This window comes from Rhipicephalus microplus, unplaced genomic scaffold, assembly GCF_043290135.1.
Source record: "Rhipicephalus microplus isolate Deutch F79 unplaced genomic scaffold, USDA_Rmic scaffold_296, whole genome shotgun sequence".
Classification (NCBI taxonomy): Eukaryota; Metazoa; Arthropoda; class Arachnida; order Ixodida; family Ixodidae; genus Rhipicephalus; species Rhipicephalus microplus.
In genome coordinates this window covers 110,001-125,000 of record NW_027464865.1, presented here as the reverse complement: position 1 = coordinate 125,000, position 15,000 = coordinate 110,001, and the positions used below count along the sequence as shown (strand labels likewise).

The 15,000-nt window shown below is 62.6% G+C and overlaps 1 non-coding gene across 1 annotated transcript; it reads left to right on the top strand.

Moving 5' to 3' along the window:
* The first annotated feature begins 11,639 nt into the window (after window positions 1-11,639).
* LOC142793235 (small subunit ribosomal RNA) lies at window positions 11,640-13,454 on the top strand. Its single transcript, XR_012891540.1, has one exon. It is a non-coding gene; the product is annotated as a small subunit ribosomal RNA (ribosomal RNA).
* The last annotated feature ends 1,546 nt before the right edge of the window (window positions 13,455-15,000 follow it).

Genomic DNA, 15,000 nt, shown 5'->3' with positions numbered 1-15,000 from the left:
CCCGGCTGACGCGGTTCGGACTTTGCACTTTTTGGCTCACCCCGGCTGGCGGCCCACTCACTCGATCGCCAGGTCTGTTTGCCCCGGTGGTTCCACCGCCAGGCTTAAGCGCGAACTTTTTTTGTTTGTTTTCTTTTGATTAAGCGCAAGCTTTTTTCTTTGTTTTCTTTTGATTAAGCGCGGGCTTTTTTCTTTGTTTTTTTTTTTATTTCGCCCCGGCAGACGCGGTTTTTGCGCCGCCCCGGCTGACGCGGTTTTTGCCGCCCCGGCTGACGCAGTTCGGACTTAGCACTTTTCGGCTGTGCCTGGCTGGCGGCCCACTCACTCGATCGCCATGTCTGTTTGCCACAGTTTTCCCGGTGGTGCCGCACCCGGGCTCGCCCCGGCTGACGCAGTTTTCGCGCCGCCCCGGCTGACGCGGTTTCGTGCCGCCCCGGCAGACGCGGTTTTCGCGCCGCCCCGGCTGACGCGGTTTCGTGCCGCCCCGGCAGACGCAGTTCGGACTTAGCACTTTTCGGCTGTGCCTGGCTGGCGGCCCACTCACTCGATCGCCATGTCTGTTTGCCACAGTTTTCCCGGTGGTGCCGCACCCGGGCTCGCCCCGGCTGACGCAGTTTTCGCGCCGCCCCGGCTGACGCGGTTTCGTGCCGCCCCGGCAGACGCGGTTTTCGCGCCGCCCCGGCTGACGCGGTTTCGTGCCGCCCCGGCAGACGCAGTTCGGACTTGGCACTTTTCGGCTGTGCCTGGCTGGCGGCCCACTCACTCGATCGCCATGTCTGTTTGCCACAGTTTTCCCGGTGGTGCCGCACCCGGGCTCGCCCCGGCAGACGCGTTTTTTTTTTTTCTTTCGCCCCGGCTGACGCAGTTTTCGCGCCGCCCCGGCTGACGCAGTTTCGTGCCGCCCCGGCAGACGCGGTTTTTTGCGCCGCCCCGGCTGACGCGGTTTTTGCCGCCCCGGCTGACGCAGTTCGGACTTAGCACTTTTCGGCTGTGCCTGGCTGGCGGCCCACTCACTCGATCGCCATGTCTGTTTGCCACAGTTTTCCCGGTGGTGCCGCACCCGGGCTCGCCCCGGCTGACGCAGTTTTCGCGCCGCCCCGGCTGACGCGGTTTCGTGCCGCCCCGGCAGACGCGGTTTTCGCGCCGCCCCGGCTGACGCGGTTTCGTGCCGCCCCGGCAGACGCAGTTCGGACTTAGCACTTTTCGGCTGTGCCTGGCTGGCGGCCCACTCACTCGATCGCCATGTCTGTTTGCCACAGTTTTCCCGGTGGTGCCGCACCCGGGCTCGCCCCGGCTGACGCAGTTTTCGCGCCGCCCCGGCTGACGCGGTTTCGTGCCGCCCCGGCAGACGCGGTTTTCGCGCCGCCCCGGCTGACGCGGTTTCGTGCCGCCCCGGCAGACGCAGTTCGGACTTAGCACTTTTCGGCTGTGCCTGGCTGGCGGCCCACTCACTCGATCGCCATGTCTGTTTGCCACAGTTTTCCCGGTGGTGCCGCACCCGGGCTCGCCCCGGCAGACGCGTTTTTTTTTTTTCTTTCGCCCCGGCTGACGCAGTTTTCGCGCCGCCCCGGCTGACGCGGTTTCGTGCCGCCCCGGCAGACGCGGTTTTTTTGCGCCGCCCCGGCTGACGCGGTTTTTGCCGCCCCGGCTGACGCAGTTCGGACTTGGCACTTTTTGGCTGAGCCTGGCTGGTGGCCCACTCACTCGATCGCCATGTCTGTTAGCCACAGTTTTCCCGGTGGTGCCGCACCCGGGCTCGCCCCGGCTGACGCAGTTTTCGCGCCGCCCCGGCAGACGCGGTTTTCGCGCCGCCCCGGCTGACGCGGTTTTTGCCGCCCCGGCTGACGCAGTTCGGACTTGGCACTTTTTGGGCTGAGCCTGGCTGGCGGCCCACTCACTCGATCGCCATGTCTGTTTGCCACAGTCTTCCCGGTGGTGCCGCACCCGGGCTCGCCCCGGCAGACGCGTTTTTTTTTTCTTTCGCCCCGGCAGACGTGGTTCCCCCCCCCCCCCCTTTTCGCTCGCCCCGGCTGACGAGGTTTTCGCGCCGCCCCGGCTGACGCAGTTTTCGCGCCGCCCCGGCTGACGCGGTTTCGTGCCGCCCCGGCTGACGCGGTTTTCGCGCCGCCCCGGCTGACGCGGTTTTTGCGTCGCCCCGGCTGACACGGTTCGGACTTTGCACTTTTCGGCTGTGCCTGGCTGGCGGCCCACTCACTCGATCGCCATGTCTGTTTGCCACAGTTTTCCCGGTGGTGCCGCACCCGGGCTCGCCCCGGCTGACGCAGTTTTCGCGCCGCCCCGGCTGACGCGGTTTCGTGCCGCCCCGGCAGACGCGGTTTTCGCGCCGCCCCGGCTGACGCGGTTTCGTGCCGCCCCGGCAGACGCAGTTCGGACTTAGCACTTTTCGGCTGTGCCTGGCTGGCGGCCCACTCACTCGATCGCCATGTCTGTTTGCCACAGTTTTCCCGGTGGTGCCGCACCCGGGCTCGCCCCGGCTGACGCAGTTTTCGCGCCGCCCCGGCTGACGCGGTTTCGTGCCGCCCCGGCAGACGCGGTTTTCGCGCCGCCCCGGCTGACGCGGTTTCGTGCCGCCCCGGCAGACGCAGTTCGGACTTAGCACTTTTCGGCTGTGCCTGGCTGGCGGCCCACTCACTCGATCGCCATGTCTGTTTGCCACAGTTTTCCCGGTGGTGCCGCACCCGGGCTCGCCCCGGCAGACGCGTTTTTTTTTTTTTCTTTCGCCCCGGCTGACGCAGTTTTCGCGCCGCCCCGGCTGACGCGGTTTCGTGCCGCCCCGGCAGACGCGGTTTTTTGCGCCGCCCCGGCTGACGCGGTTTTTGCCGCCCCGGCTGACGCAGTTCGGACTTGGCACTTTTCGGCTGTGCCTGGCTGGCGGCCCACTCACTCGATCGCCATGTCTGTTTGCCACAGTTTTCCCGGTGGTGCCGCACCCGGGCTCGCCCCGGCTGACGCAGTTTTCGCGCCGCCCCGGCTGACGCGGTTTCGTGCCGCCCCGGCAGACGCGGTTTTCGCGCCGCCCCGGCTGACGCGGTTTCGTGCCGCCCCGGCAGACGCAGTTCGGACTTAGCACTTTTCGGCTGTGCCTGGCTGGCGGCCCACTCACTCGATCGCCATGTCTGTTTGCCACAGTTTTCCCGGTGGTGCCGCACCCGGGCTCGCCCCGGCTGACGCAGTTTTCGCGCCGCCCCGGCTGACGCGGTTTCGTGCCGCCCCGGCAGACGCGGTTTTCGCGCCGCCCCGGCTGACGCGGTTTCGTGCCGCCCCGGCAGACGCAGTTCGGACTTAGCACTTTTCGGCTGTGCCTGGCTGGCGGCCCACTCACTCGATCGCCATGTCTGTTTGCCACAGTTTTCCCGGTGGTGCCGCACCCGGGCTCGCCCCGGCAGACGCGTTTTTTTTTTCTTTCGCCCCGGCTGACGCAGTTTTCGCGCCGCCCCGGCTGACGCGGTTTCGTGCCGCCCCGGCAGACGCGGTTTTTTTGCGCCGCCCCGGCTGACGCGGTTTTTGCCGCCCCGGCTGACGCAGTTCGGACTTGGCACTTTTTGGCTGAGCCTGGCTGGTGGCCCACTCACTCGATCGCCATGTCTGTTAGCCACAGTTTTCCCGGTGGTGCCGCACCCGGGCTCGCCCCGGCTGACGCAGTTTTCGCGCCGCCCCGGCAGACGCGGTTTTCGCGCCGCCCCGGCTGACGCGGTTTTTGCCGCCCCGGCTGACGCAGTTCGGACTTGGCACTTTTTGGGCTGAGCCTGGCTGGCGGCCCACTCACTCGATCGCCATGTCTGTTTGCCACAGTCTTCCCGGTGGTGCCGCACCCGGGCTCGCCCCGGCAGACGCGTTTTTTTTTTCTTTCGCCCCGGCAGACGTGGTTCCCCCCCCCCCCCTTTTCGCTCGCCCCGGCTGACGAGGTTTTCGCGCCGCCCCGGCTGACGCAGTTTTCGCGCCGCCCCGGCTGACGCGGTTTCGTGCCGCCCCGGCTGACGCGGTTTTCGCGCCGCCCCGGCTGACGCGGTTTTTGCGTCGCCCCGGCTGACACGGTTCGGACTTGGCACTTTTCGGCTGTGCCTGGCTGGCGGCCCACTCACTCGATCGCCATGTCTGTTTGCCACAGTTTTCCCGGTGGTGCCGCACCCGGGCTCGCCCCGGCTGACGCAGTTTTCGCGCCGCCCCGGCTGACGCGGTTTCGTGCCGCCCCGGCAGACGCGGTTTTCGCGCCGCCCCGGCTGACGCGGTTTCGTGCCGCCCCGGCAGACGCAGTTCGGACTTAGCACTTTTCGGCTGTGCCTGGCTGGCGGCCCACTCACTCGATCGCCATGTCTGTTTGCCACAGTCTTCCCGGTGGTGCCGCACCCGGGCTCGCCCCGGCAGACGCGTTTTTTTTTTCTTTCGCCCCGGCAGACGTGGTTCCCCCCCCCCCCTTTTCGCTCGCCCCGGCTGACGAGGTTTTCGCGCCGCCCCGGCTGACGCAGTTTTCGCGCCGCCCCGGCTGACGCGGTTTCGTGCCGCCCCGGCAGACGCGGTTTTTTGCGCCGCCCCGGCTGACGCGGTTTTTGCCGCCCCGGCTGACGCAGTTCGGACTTGGCACTTTTCGGCTGTGCCTGGCTGGCGGCCCACTCACTCGATCGCCATGTCTGTTTGCCACAGTTTTCCCGGTGGTGCCGCACCCGGGCTCGCCCCGGCTGACGCAGTTTTCGCGCCGCCCCGGCTGACGCGGTTTCGTGCCGCCCCGGCAGACGCGGTTTTCGCGCCGCCCCGGCTGACGCGGTTTCGTGCCGCCCCGGCAGACGCAGTTCGGACTTAGCACTTTTCGGCTGTGCCTGGCTGGCGGCCCACTCACTCGATCGCCATGTCTGTTTGCCACAGTTTTCCCGGTGGTGCCGCACCCGGGCTCGCCCCGGCTGACGCAGTTTTCGCGCCGCCCCGGCTGACGCGGTTTCGTGCCGCCCCGGCAGACGCGGTTTTCGCGCCGCCCCGGCTGACGCGGTTTCGTGCCGCCCCGGCAGACGCAGTTCGGACTTAGCACTTTTCGGCTGTGCCTGGCTGGCGGCCCACTCACTCGATCGCCATGTCTGTTTGCCACAGTTTTCCCGGTGGTGCCGCACCCGGGCTCGCCCCGGCAGACGCGTTTTTTTTTTTCTTTCGCCCCGGCTGACGCAGTTTTCGCGCCGCCCCGGCTGACGCGGTTTCGTGCCGCCCCGGCAGACGCGGTTTTTTTGCGCCGCCCCGGCTGACGCGGTTTTTGCCGCCCCGGCTGACGCAGTTCGGACTTGGCACTTTTTGGCTGAGCCTGGCTGGTGGCCCACTCACTCGATCGCCATGTCTGTTAGCCACAGTTTTCCCGGTGGTGCCGCACCCGGGCTCGCCCCGGCTGACGCAGTTTTCGCGCCGCCCCGGCAGACGCGGTTTTCGCGCCGCCCCGGCTGACGCGGTTTTTGCCGCCCCGGCTGACGCAGTTCGGACTTGGCACTTTTTGGGCTGAGCCTGGCTGGCGGCCCACTCACTCGATCGCCATGTCTGTTTGCCACAGTCTTCCCGGTGGTGCCGCACCCGGGCTCGCCCCGGCAGACGCGTTTTTTTTTTCTTTCGCCCCGGCAGACGTGGTTCCCCCCCCCCCCCTTTTCGCTCGCCCCGGCTGACGAGGTTTTCGCGCCGCCCCGGCTGACGCAGTTTTCGCGCCGCCCCGGCTGACGCGGTTTCGTGCCGCCCCGGCTGACGCGGTTTTCGCGCCGCCCCGGCTGACGCGGTTTTTGCGTCGCCCCGGCTGACACGGTTCGGACTTTGCACTTTTCGGCTGTGCCTGGCTGGCGGCCCACTCACTCGATCGCCATGTCTGTTTGCCACAGTTTTCCCGGTGGTGCCGCACCCGGGCTTGCCCCGGCAGACGCGTTTTTTTTTTCTTTTCGCCCCGGCTGACGCAGTTTTCGCCCCGCCCCGGCTGACGCGGTTTCGTGCCGCCCCGGCAGACGCGGTTTTTTGCGCCGCCCCGGCTGACGCGGTTTTTGCCGCCCCGGCTGACGCAGTTCGGACTTTGCACTTTTTGGCTGAGCCTGGCTGGCGGCCCACTCACTCGATCGCCATGTCTGTTTGCCACAGTTTTCCCGGTGGTGCCGCACCCGGGCTCGCCCCGGCAGACGCGTTTTTTTTTTTCCTTCGCCCCGGCAGACGTGGTTCCCCCCCCCCCTCCGTCTTTCTTTTTGTTTTTTTTTTTCGCCGCGGCTGAAGTGGATTTTTCGGTGCCTCGACGCCCCGGTAGTCGCGGTTTTTCCGTTTCCGCACGGCCCCGGCTGACGCTGCTCGGTCACAGTCGCCTTTTGTGAGGATTGCAGACTTCTTGAGCGCGGGTGTTTTTTTTTTGTTGTTGTTGTTGTTTTATTACGCATTCGCTCCAGCAGACGCTGTTTAGACTTTTTGTTTCCTCTTTTATCCTGCGACGAGGTGACGAGGTTTATTCGGTGCCCCGCCGCCCCGGCTGAAGTGATTTTTCCTGTCCCGTGCCGCCCCGGCTGACGCGGTTGGGACTTCGCGTTTGTTCGGCCGCCACGGGTTTTGGCGCACTCGCTCGGTTGCTTGTTGTTGCCACTTGTTGCGAACCCAGGTTTCTTGAGCGAGCGCGGGCGTTTTTTCTTCCTTTCTTTCTTTGTTCTATGTGTTAGCGAATCGGCCTTTAATATCACACGAGGACTCACAACCAACAATTTTCAGTTTGAAGTGTAAAAAATCTGCAGGTGTTGACGTAACTGACTTGCCCCGTACCCTTGAGTACATCCATGAAGTTCTCGTAGTACTACTAAATCGCATTATTCCAAGTGGAGAAATTCCCATAAACTTGCAAACCTCTACACGAAAATCGGTGCGCGTGATAAAGTTGAAAATTATCGTCCGATATCAAATGTGCCTTCTATAACACAAATTCTAGGAAAAAAAAAAAAAAACACTTGTTCGCCGTTTTCTGCGCCGTGACTGGCAGCACTCCGGCGAAGCGAAACGGGGTCGATTCGAGCACGATATCGGCGTCTTTCGACGTGCTCGCCGGCGACCGTCGCACGAGTACGTCGCACGAGCGCGTCTGCCGGGGCGCCGTTTGCGAAGCCGACGCAAAAGTGGGAACCGCCGCTCGGATGATCGCCGCTTTCGGCAGAGTGAGTGTTGGCACTCCGGGGAAGCGAAACAGCGTGAATGCGCCCACGAAATCGGCGTATTTTGAAGTGCCCGCCGGCGACCGTCGCACGAGTACGGTAAACCGCGTCAGCCGGGGCGTAGTTCGGGACGCCGACGAAAAAGTGGGAAGCGCAACTCGGATCTTCGCCGTTTTTGCAGGAGTGAGTGGCGGCCCTCCTGCGAGACCAAGAAGCATCGATTCGTGCACGAATTCGGCGCCTTTCGACGTGATCGCCGGCGACCGTCGCTCGAGTAGGGCAAACCGCGTCTGCCGGGGCGGGCTTCGGGACGCCGATGCGAAAGTGGGAAACGCTGCTCGGATGTTCGCCGTTTTTGGCCGAGTGAGTGCTGGCACTCGGGCGAAGCCAAACGGGGCCGATTACGGCACGATATCGGCGTCTTTCGACGTGCCCGGCGGCGACCGTCGCACGAGTACGGTAAACCGCGTCAGCCCGGGCGGAGTTCGGGACGCCGATGCGAAAGTGGAGAACGCCGCTCGGATCTTCGCCGTTTTTGGAGGAGTGAGTGGCGGCACTCCGGAGAAGCCAAGGAGCGCCAATTAGCGCACGATATCGGCGTCTTTCGACGCGCTCGCCGGCGACCGTCGAACGAGTAGGGCAAACCGCGTCTGCCGGGGCGGGGTTTACGACGCCGACGCAAAAGTGGGAACCGCCGCTCGGATGTTGGCCGTTTTTGGCAGAGTGAGTGCTGGCACACCGGCGACGCGAAAGAGCGCGAAAGCGCCCACGAAAGTGGCGTATTTGGACGTGCTTGACGGCGACCGCTGCAGGAGTACGAAAAACCACGTCAGCCGGGGCGAGCGACCCACGGCGGTCTGGGTGCTTATCGCTGCTATTATAGGGGCACCCCGGCAGACGCAGAAAAAAAAAATTTTTTTTCGACCTTCTTTTTTGCTGGTCGAGCTCGGGTAACCCAGGTCGCAATGGGAGCCGCGCACGAAAGCGGCGTCGCGAGACGCGTTCGCGGTCGCTAGTCGCACGAGCTCGGCAACCGCGTCAGCCGGCGCGGAGTTCGGGATGCCGACGGCTAAGTGGGTACCGCTGCTCGGATGTTCGCCGTTTTTGGCCGAGTGAGTGCTGGCACTCCGGCGAAGCGAAACGGGGCCGATTCGGGCACGATATCGGCGTATTTCGACGTGCTCGCCGGCGACCGTCGCACGAGTACGGCAAAGCGCGTCTGCCGGGGCGAGGTTTGCGATGCCGACGAAAAAGTGGGAAGCGCCGCTCGGATCTTCGCCGTTTTTGCAGGAGTGAGTGGCGGCCCTCCTGCGAGACCAAGAAGCATCGACTCGCGCACGATATCGGTGTCTTTCGACGTGCCCGCCGGCCACCGCCGCACGAGTACGGCAAACCGCGTATGCCGGGGCGGGGTTGGCGACGCCGACGCAAAAGTGGGAACCGCCACTAGGATGTTCGCCGTTTTTGGCAGAGTGAGTGCTGGCACACCGGCGACGCGAAAGAGCGCGAAAGCGCCCACGAAAGTGGCGTATTTGGACGTGCTTGACGGCGACCGCTGCAGGAGTACGAAAAACCACGTCAGCCGGGGCGAGCGACCCACGGCGGTCTGGGTGCTTATCGCTGCTATTATAGGGGCACCCCGGCAGACGCAGAAAAAAAAAATTTTTTTTCGACCTTCTTTTTTGCTGGTCGAGCTCGGGTAACCCAGGTCGCAATGGGAGCCGCGCACGAAAGCGGCGTCGCGAGACGCGTTCGCGGTCGCTAGTCGCACGAGCTCGGCAACCGCGTCAGCCGGCGCGGAGTTCGGGATGCCGACGGCTAAGTGGGTACCGCTGCTCGGATGTTCGCCGTTTTTGGCCGAGTGAGTGCTGGCACTCCGGCGAAGCGAAACGGGGCCGATTCGGGCACGATATCGGCGTATTTCGACGTGCTCGCCGGCGACCGTCGCACGAGTACGGCAAAGCGCGTCTGCCGGGGCGAGGTTTGCGATGCCGACGAAAAAGTGGGAAGCGCCGCTCGGATCTTCGCCGTTTTTGCAGGAGTGAGTGGCGGCCCTCCTGCGAGACCAAGAAGCATCGACTCGCGCACGATATCGGTGTCTTTCGACGTGCCCGCCGGCCACCGCCGCACGAGTACGGCAAACCGCGTATGCCGGGGCGGGGTTGGCGACGCCGACGCAAAAGTGGGAACCGCCACTAGGATGTTCGCCGTTTTTGGCAGAGTGAGTGCTGGCACTCCGGCGAAGCGAAAGAGCGCGAATGCGCCCACGAAAGTGGCGTGTTTGGACGTGCTTGACGACGACCACCGCAGGAAAACGAAAAACCACGTCAGCCGGGGCGAGCGACCCATGGCGGTCTGGGTGCTTATCGCTGCTATTATAGGGGCACCCCGGCAGACGCAAAAAAAAAAAAAATTTTTTTTCGACATTCTTTCTTGCTCGTCGACCTCGGGTGACCCAGGTCGCAGTGGGAGCCGCGCACGAAAGCGGCGTCGCGAGACGGCTTCGCGGTCGCTAGTCGCACGAGCTCGGCAACCGCGTCTGCCGGGGCGGAGTTCGGGACGCCGACGGCTAAGTGGGAACCGCCGCTCGGATGTTCGCCGTTTGTGGCCGAGTGAGTGCTGGCACTCCGGCGAAGCCAAACGGGGCCGATTCCGGCACGATATCGGCGTCTTTCTACGTGCTCGCCGGCGACCGTCGCACGAGTACGGCAAAGTGCGTCTGCCGGGGCGGGGTTTGCGACGCGTACGCAATAGTGAGAACCGTCGCTCGGATGTTCGTCGTCTTTCGCCGAGCCAGTGCTGGCACTCCGGCGAAGCCGAACGGAGCCGATTCGGGCACGATATCGGCGTCTTTCCACGTGCTCGCCGGCGACCGTCGCACGAGTACGGTAAACCGCGTCAGCCGGGGCGGAGTTCGGGACGCCGATGCGAAAGTGGGAAGCGCCGCTCGGATCTTCGCCGTTTTTGGAGGAGTCAGTGGCGGCACTCCAGTGAAGCCAAGGTGCGCCAATTCGCGCACGATATCGGCGTCTTTCGACGTGCCCGCCGGCCACCGTCGCACGAGTACGGCAAACCTCGTCTGCCGGGGCGGGGTTTGCGACGCCGACGCAAAAGTGGGAACCGCCGCTCGGATGTTCGCCGTTTTTGGCAGAGTGAGTGCTGGCACTCCGGCGAAGCGAAAGAGCGTGAATGCGCCCACGAAAGTAGCGTATTTGGACGTGCTTGACGGCGACCGCCGCAGGAGTACGAAAAACCACGTCAGCCGGGGCGAGCGACCCACGGCGGTCTGGGTGCTTATCGCTGCTATTATAGGGGCACCCCGGCAGACGCAGAAAGAAAAAAAAAAAAAATGGGGACATGGCGTGCGTCACCGTGCGGCTTCGCAGCGTTGCCGAAGTCGCCGAGCCCTTCGACTGAGCCGAACGGCGGACAGGGAACGTTGGTCGGCCGTTCTAACCTGTCGGTGCCACGCCGAGACGTCGTTAAGGAAAACCGCGTCGTGGGCCTCTACGACGCCGTCGAGTCGTTGTACGTTTGGTGTCCAGCGTGTCGGCGGCGAGTAGCGGACACGTCGTTCACGACTTCGGTCTTTCGCAGTCGACGCGAACTTGCGGAGAGTCGTGGTGCCTCACGTTTTCGGCAGAAACCGCGGCGGAATTTTCCCGTGCGTGCGCGCACGACCTCGGTGCTGTGCCGTCAGCGTAGTGTTGCACAAACTCGTGGCCTACCCAAGGTGCGGTACGTTTGCGGCCGTATCCTCGGTGGGAATTTCGTGAGTAGGGTCGCAAATTCTACGACCTCGGCGGGTTTGAGAGCGACGTAGACTTGTGGCACGCTCAACGTGCCACACGTTTCGGGGCACACCCGCGGTGAAATTTTCTCGAGTACGCTCGTATTAGTGCCCAAGGAGGTCTGGGTACTTATCGCTGCTATTATGTGGGGGTTCTCGTGAGCGGCGTACGCGAAAGCGACCGGGTGTCTGATATGCGGCGGGCTTCGGCCTCGTCAAGCGTGTCCTCGGGTCTGCTCCAGGGGAATCCACGGCAGTCGTCTGCAGCCTCATCCGCTTGATGCGTTAGGGGCTGGTTGTCGGACGGTGCCGTTTTACCACGATATCGAGGTGTGTTCCGTGTCGTCCTCGGGCGATTCAGATGCGAAAGCGCCGAAGACGCGGGCGTGACCCGTCGTCTGGCGGCTTTGCAGTCTCGGCTCCGTTGCTAGTTCCGGCCGGTCCACCGACAGTGCAGCGGGCTTGGGCAACCCGCACGGCGCGACCGAGTCGATGCAACGAAAAAGAGCGAGCATGAACGTGCTTCTTGCCGCACGGCTCCCACTCGTCTTTCGGGAAGGTTGTGCCGTAGCGAGCTCGAACGCCGTCATCTCGGAGTGCAAAATAAGCGTGTTGGGGCGCCTGAAGGTGGCCTCCGCCGCACACAGACTGCGTCCGGCCCGCCGAAGGCGAGGACGGACGCGCAGTCGAACGATTACCTGGTTGATCCTGCCAGTAATCATATGCTTGTCTCAAAGATTAAGCCATGCATGTCTAAGTACATGCCGAAATAAGGCGAAACCGCGAATGGCTCATTAAATCAGTTATGGTTCCTTAGATCGTTTCTTCCTACTTGGATAACTGTGGCAATTCTAGAGCTAATACATGCAGTGAGCCTGGAGCCCTTTGGGTAACGGGTGCTTTTATTAGACCAAGATCGATCGGGTTTCGGCCCGTATTGTGTGGTGACTCTGGATAACTTTGTGCTGATCGCATGGCCACGAGCCGGCGACGTTTCTTTCAAGTGTCTGCCTTATCAACTTTCGATGGTAGGTTACTTGCTTACCATGGTTGTTACGGGTAACGGAGAATCAGGGTTCGATTCCGGAGAGGGAGCCTGAGAAACGGCTACCACATCCAAGGAAGGCAGCAGGCGCGCAAATTACCCACTCCCGGCACGGGGAGGTAGTGACGAAAAATAACAATACGGGACTCTTTTGAGGCCCCGTAATTGAAATGAGTACACTCTAAATCCTTTAACGAGGATCAATTGGAGGGCAAGTCTGGTGCCAGCAGCCGCGGTAATTCCAGCTCCAATAGCGTATACTAAAGCTGCTGCGGTTAAAAAGCTCGTAGTTGGATCTCAGTTCCAGACGAGTAGTGCATCTACCCGATGCGACGGCTCGGACTGAACATCATGCCGGTTCTTTCTTGGTGCACTTCATTGTGTGCCTCGAGATGGCCGGTGCTTTTACTTTGAAAAAATTAGAGTGCTCAACGCAGGCGAGTCGCCTGAATAAACTTGCATGGAATAATAGAACAAGACCTCGTTTCTGTTCTGTTGGTTTTTGGAATACGAGGTAATGATTAAGAGGGACGGACGGGGGCATTCGTATTGCGGCGCTAGAGGTGAAATTCTTGGACCGTCGCAAGACGAACTACTGCGAAAGCATTTGCCAAGAATGTTTTCATTGATCAAGAACGAAAGTCAGAGGTTCGAAGGCGATCAGATACCGCCCTAGTTCTGACCATAAACGATGCCAACCAGCGATCCGCCTGAGTTACTCAAATGACTCGGCGGGCAGCTTCCGGGAAACCAAAGTATTTGGGTTCCGGGGGAAGTATGGTTGCAAAGCTGAAACTTAAAGGAATTGACGGAAGGGCACCACCAGGAGTGGAGCCTGCGGCTTAATTTGACTCAACACGGGAAAACTTACCCGGCCCGGACACTGGGAGGATTGACAGATTGAGAGCTCTTTCTTGATTCGGTGGATGGTGGTGCATGGCCGTTCTTAGTTGGTGGAGCGATTTGTCTGGTTAATTCCGATAACGAACGAGACTCTAGCCTATTAAATAGGTGCGGGGTTCCCAGCACCTTACAACCTTCTTAGAGGGACAAGCGGCTCCTAGCCGCACGAAACAGAGCAATAACAGGTCTGTGATGCCCTTAGATGTCCGGGGCCGCACGCGCGCTACACTGAAGGAAGCAGCGTGTCTTTATCCCTGTCTGAAAAGACTGGGTAACCCGTGGAACTTCTTTCGTGATTGGGATAGGGGCTTGCAATTGTTCCCCTTGAACGAGGAATTCCCAGTAAGCGCGAGTCATAAGCTCGCGTTGATTACGTCCCTGCCCTTTGTACACACCGCCCGTCGCTACTACCGATTGAATGATTTAGTGAGGTCTTCGGACCGATGTCCGGCGCGGCCTTTCGGTTGCGCCGGTCTGTTGGAAAGATGACCAAACTTGATCATTTAGAGGAAGTAAAAGTCGTAACAAGGTTTCCGTAGGTGAACCTGCGGAAGGATCATTAACGGATTGTGAAGGGTGAGCGCCTCAGCTGCGTCTGCGCCCGACACTTTCTGCCGCTGACCCCGTTTGGACGCGGGGTCGGCTTTTCCCCACGGGGCTGCCTGAATGTGGAGCGGCACCCCGTGACAAATTGTTGCGCCCAGCGGACGCCAACACCGCGACCTTGGACGGTCGGCCAGGTGGCGGACGCGGGTACAAACGGCGCAACGCACTCATAGGTCGGCTTTCGACCCGCCACTGCACCGTGGCTCGAAGCGCTCGAAATGCGCGACCCGACCGCTGCGGGACCGCCTAGTACTGTAAACAGGAGCGGCGGAGCGCGAACGGCGAGTCGTGGTTACGTCGGTAGAAGGCGAGGCTGCGCGTTCCCGAAACGCCAGCCGAGTGCCCTCCCGACCGTTCGAGCGTGCAAGAACGAGACCCGACAATCGCGCGGCGACTGCCAAGTACGAGAGGAACGGCACAAGCGTCGGCGGTCGGTCAAGGAACTGGCGATGTGACGGGTCCGCTGTGCACCAGTGCATACCGTCCCGCCGTCCGCGGCAAGCGCCTCCGCGTCCTCGGGTGACGGAGGCTGCCGGTCGGTTCTTGCAGGCGAGGGATCTCGCTGGCACCGGTTCGCGTTGACGCGCGGCCGGTCATGGCACGGCGATGCGACGGCCGAGGTGCGCAGTACTCGATGGAGGAACCGCACGCTCCGATGACCGTCCCGCCCTCCGCGGCGTATGCGTACCGACCGTAATGGTTGCAGCAGCGCCGGCCGGCTTTTGAATTCGCCACACGAAACACGGTGCGAGATCGCGGTTAGGGGAGCGTCGACGTTGCCAGGCGTTTTGCTTGCTGCCGAGGGAAAGGCGGCACGGCCACGTCGCGCTCGTCGCGATTAGCGGGTCTGCGCGCTTTGGGAAGGTGCCGCAACGACTTGCCGAAAGAGGAAGCACGGAAGAACGAGGGACTTGGACGTCCCGACAATTGAACGCACTTGCGGCCAGGCCCTTGCTGGCTTCGTTCTTCCGCCTCGAGTAGGCTCGTACGCGGCTCCGGCGCCGAAAGTGGTCCTTGGCACCGACTTCGGTGGACGTGGGAAGTGCCGCGCAAGTACGGCGCGCCTGGCTCCACCTGTTGGCTAAAGTAGGCAGCCGGATCGGCATTTTGGTGTGCGGTGGCAAACCGTGGATGCGAAAAAAGCTTGTGCGATTTCGTGGAACAAAAAGCGGGGGTCCCCCTTTTTATGCGGAGGAGACCGACCCGCCTGCCGTGGTGAACCGCGACGCCACGGTAAAAACGGGAGAGGCTTGTCGATGGGACCGTGCATCCCGCGCTCCACGGAGGCCGGGAGGCGGCCGCCCGAGGAAATGTGTAGCCGTCGAGGCCCGCATCTGCGTGCACTCTTATCCAAATGGGTGTACCGCAGGCATTTTCTGGTTAGGCGGGCCAATGAGAGCGAGCACACAACGATACCTACGGGTCCGGCTTGGAGAACCGGCTTCGACGCCTCCCGAGTATTTATAGAGGGGTGGACCACGAAAGCACTCGCAAGTAGCGAA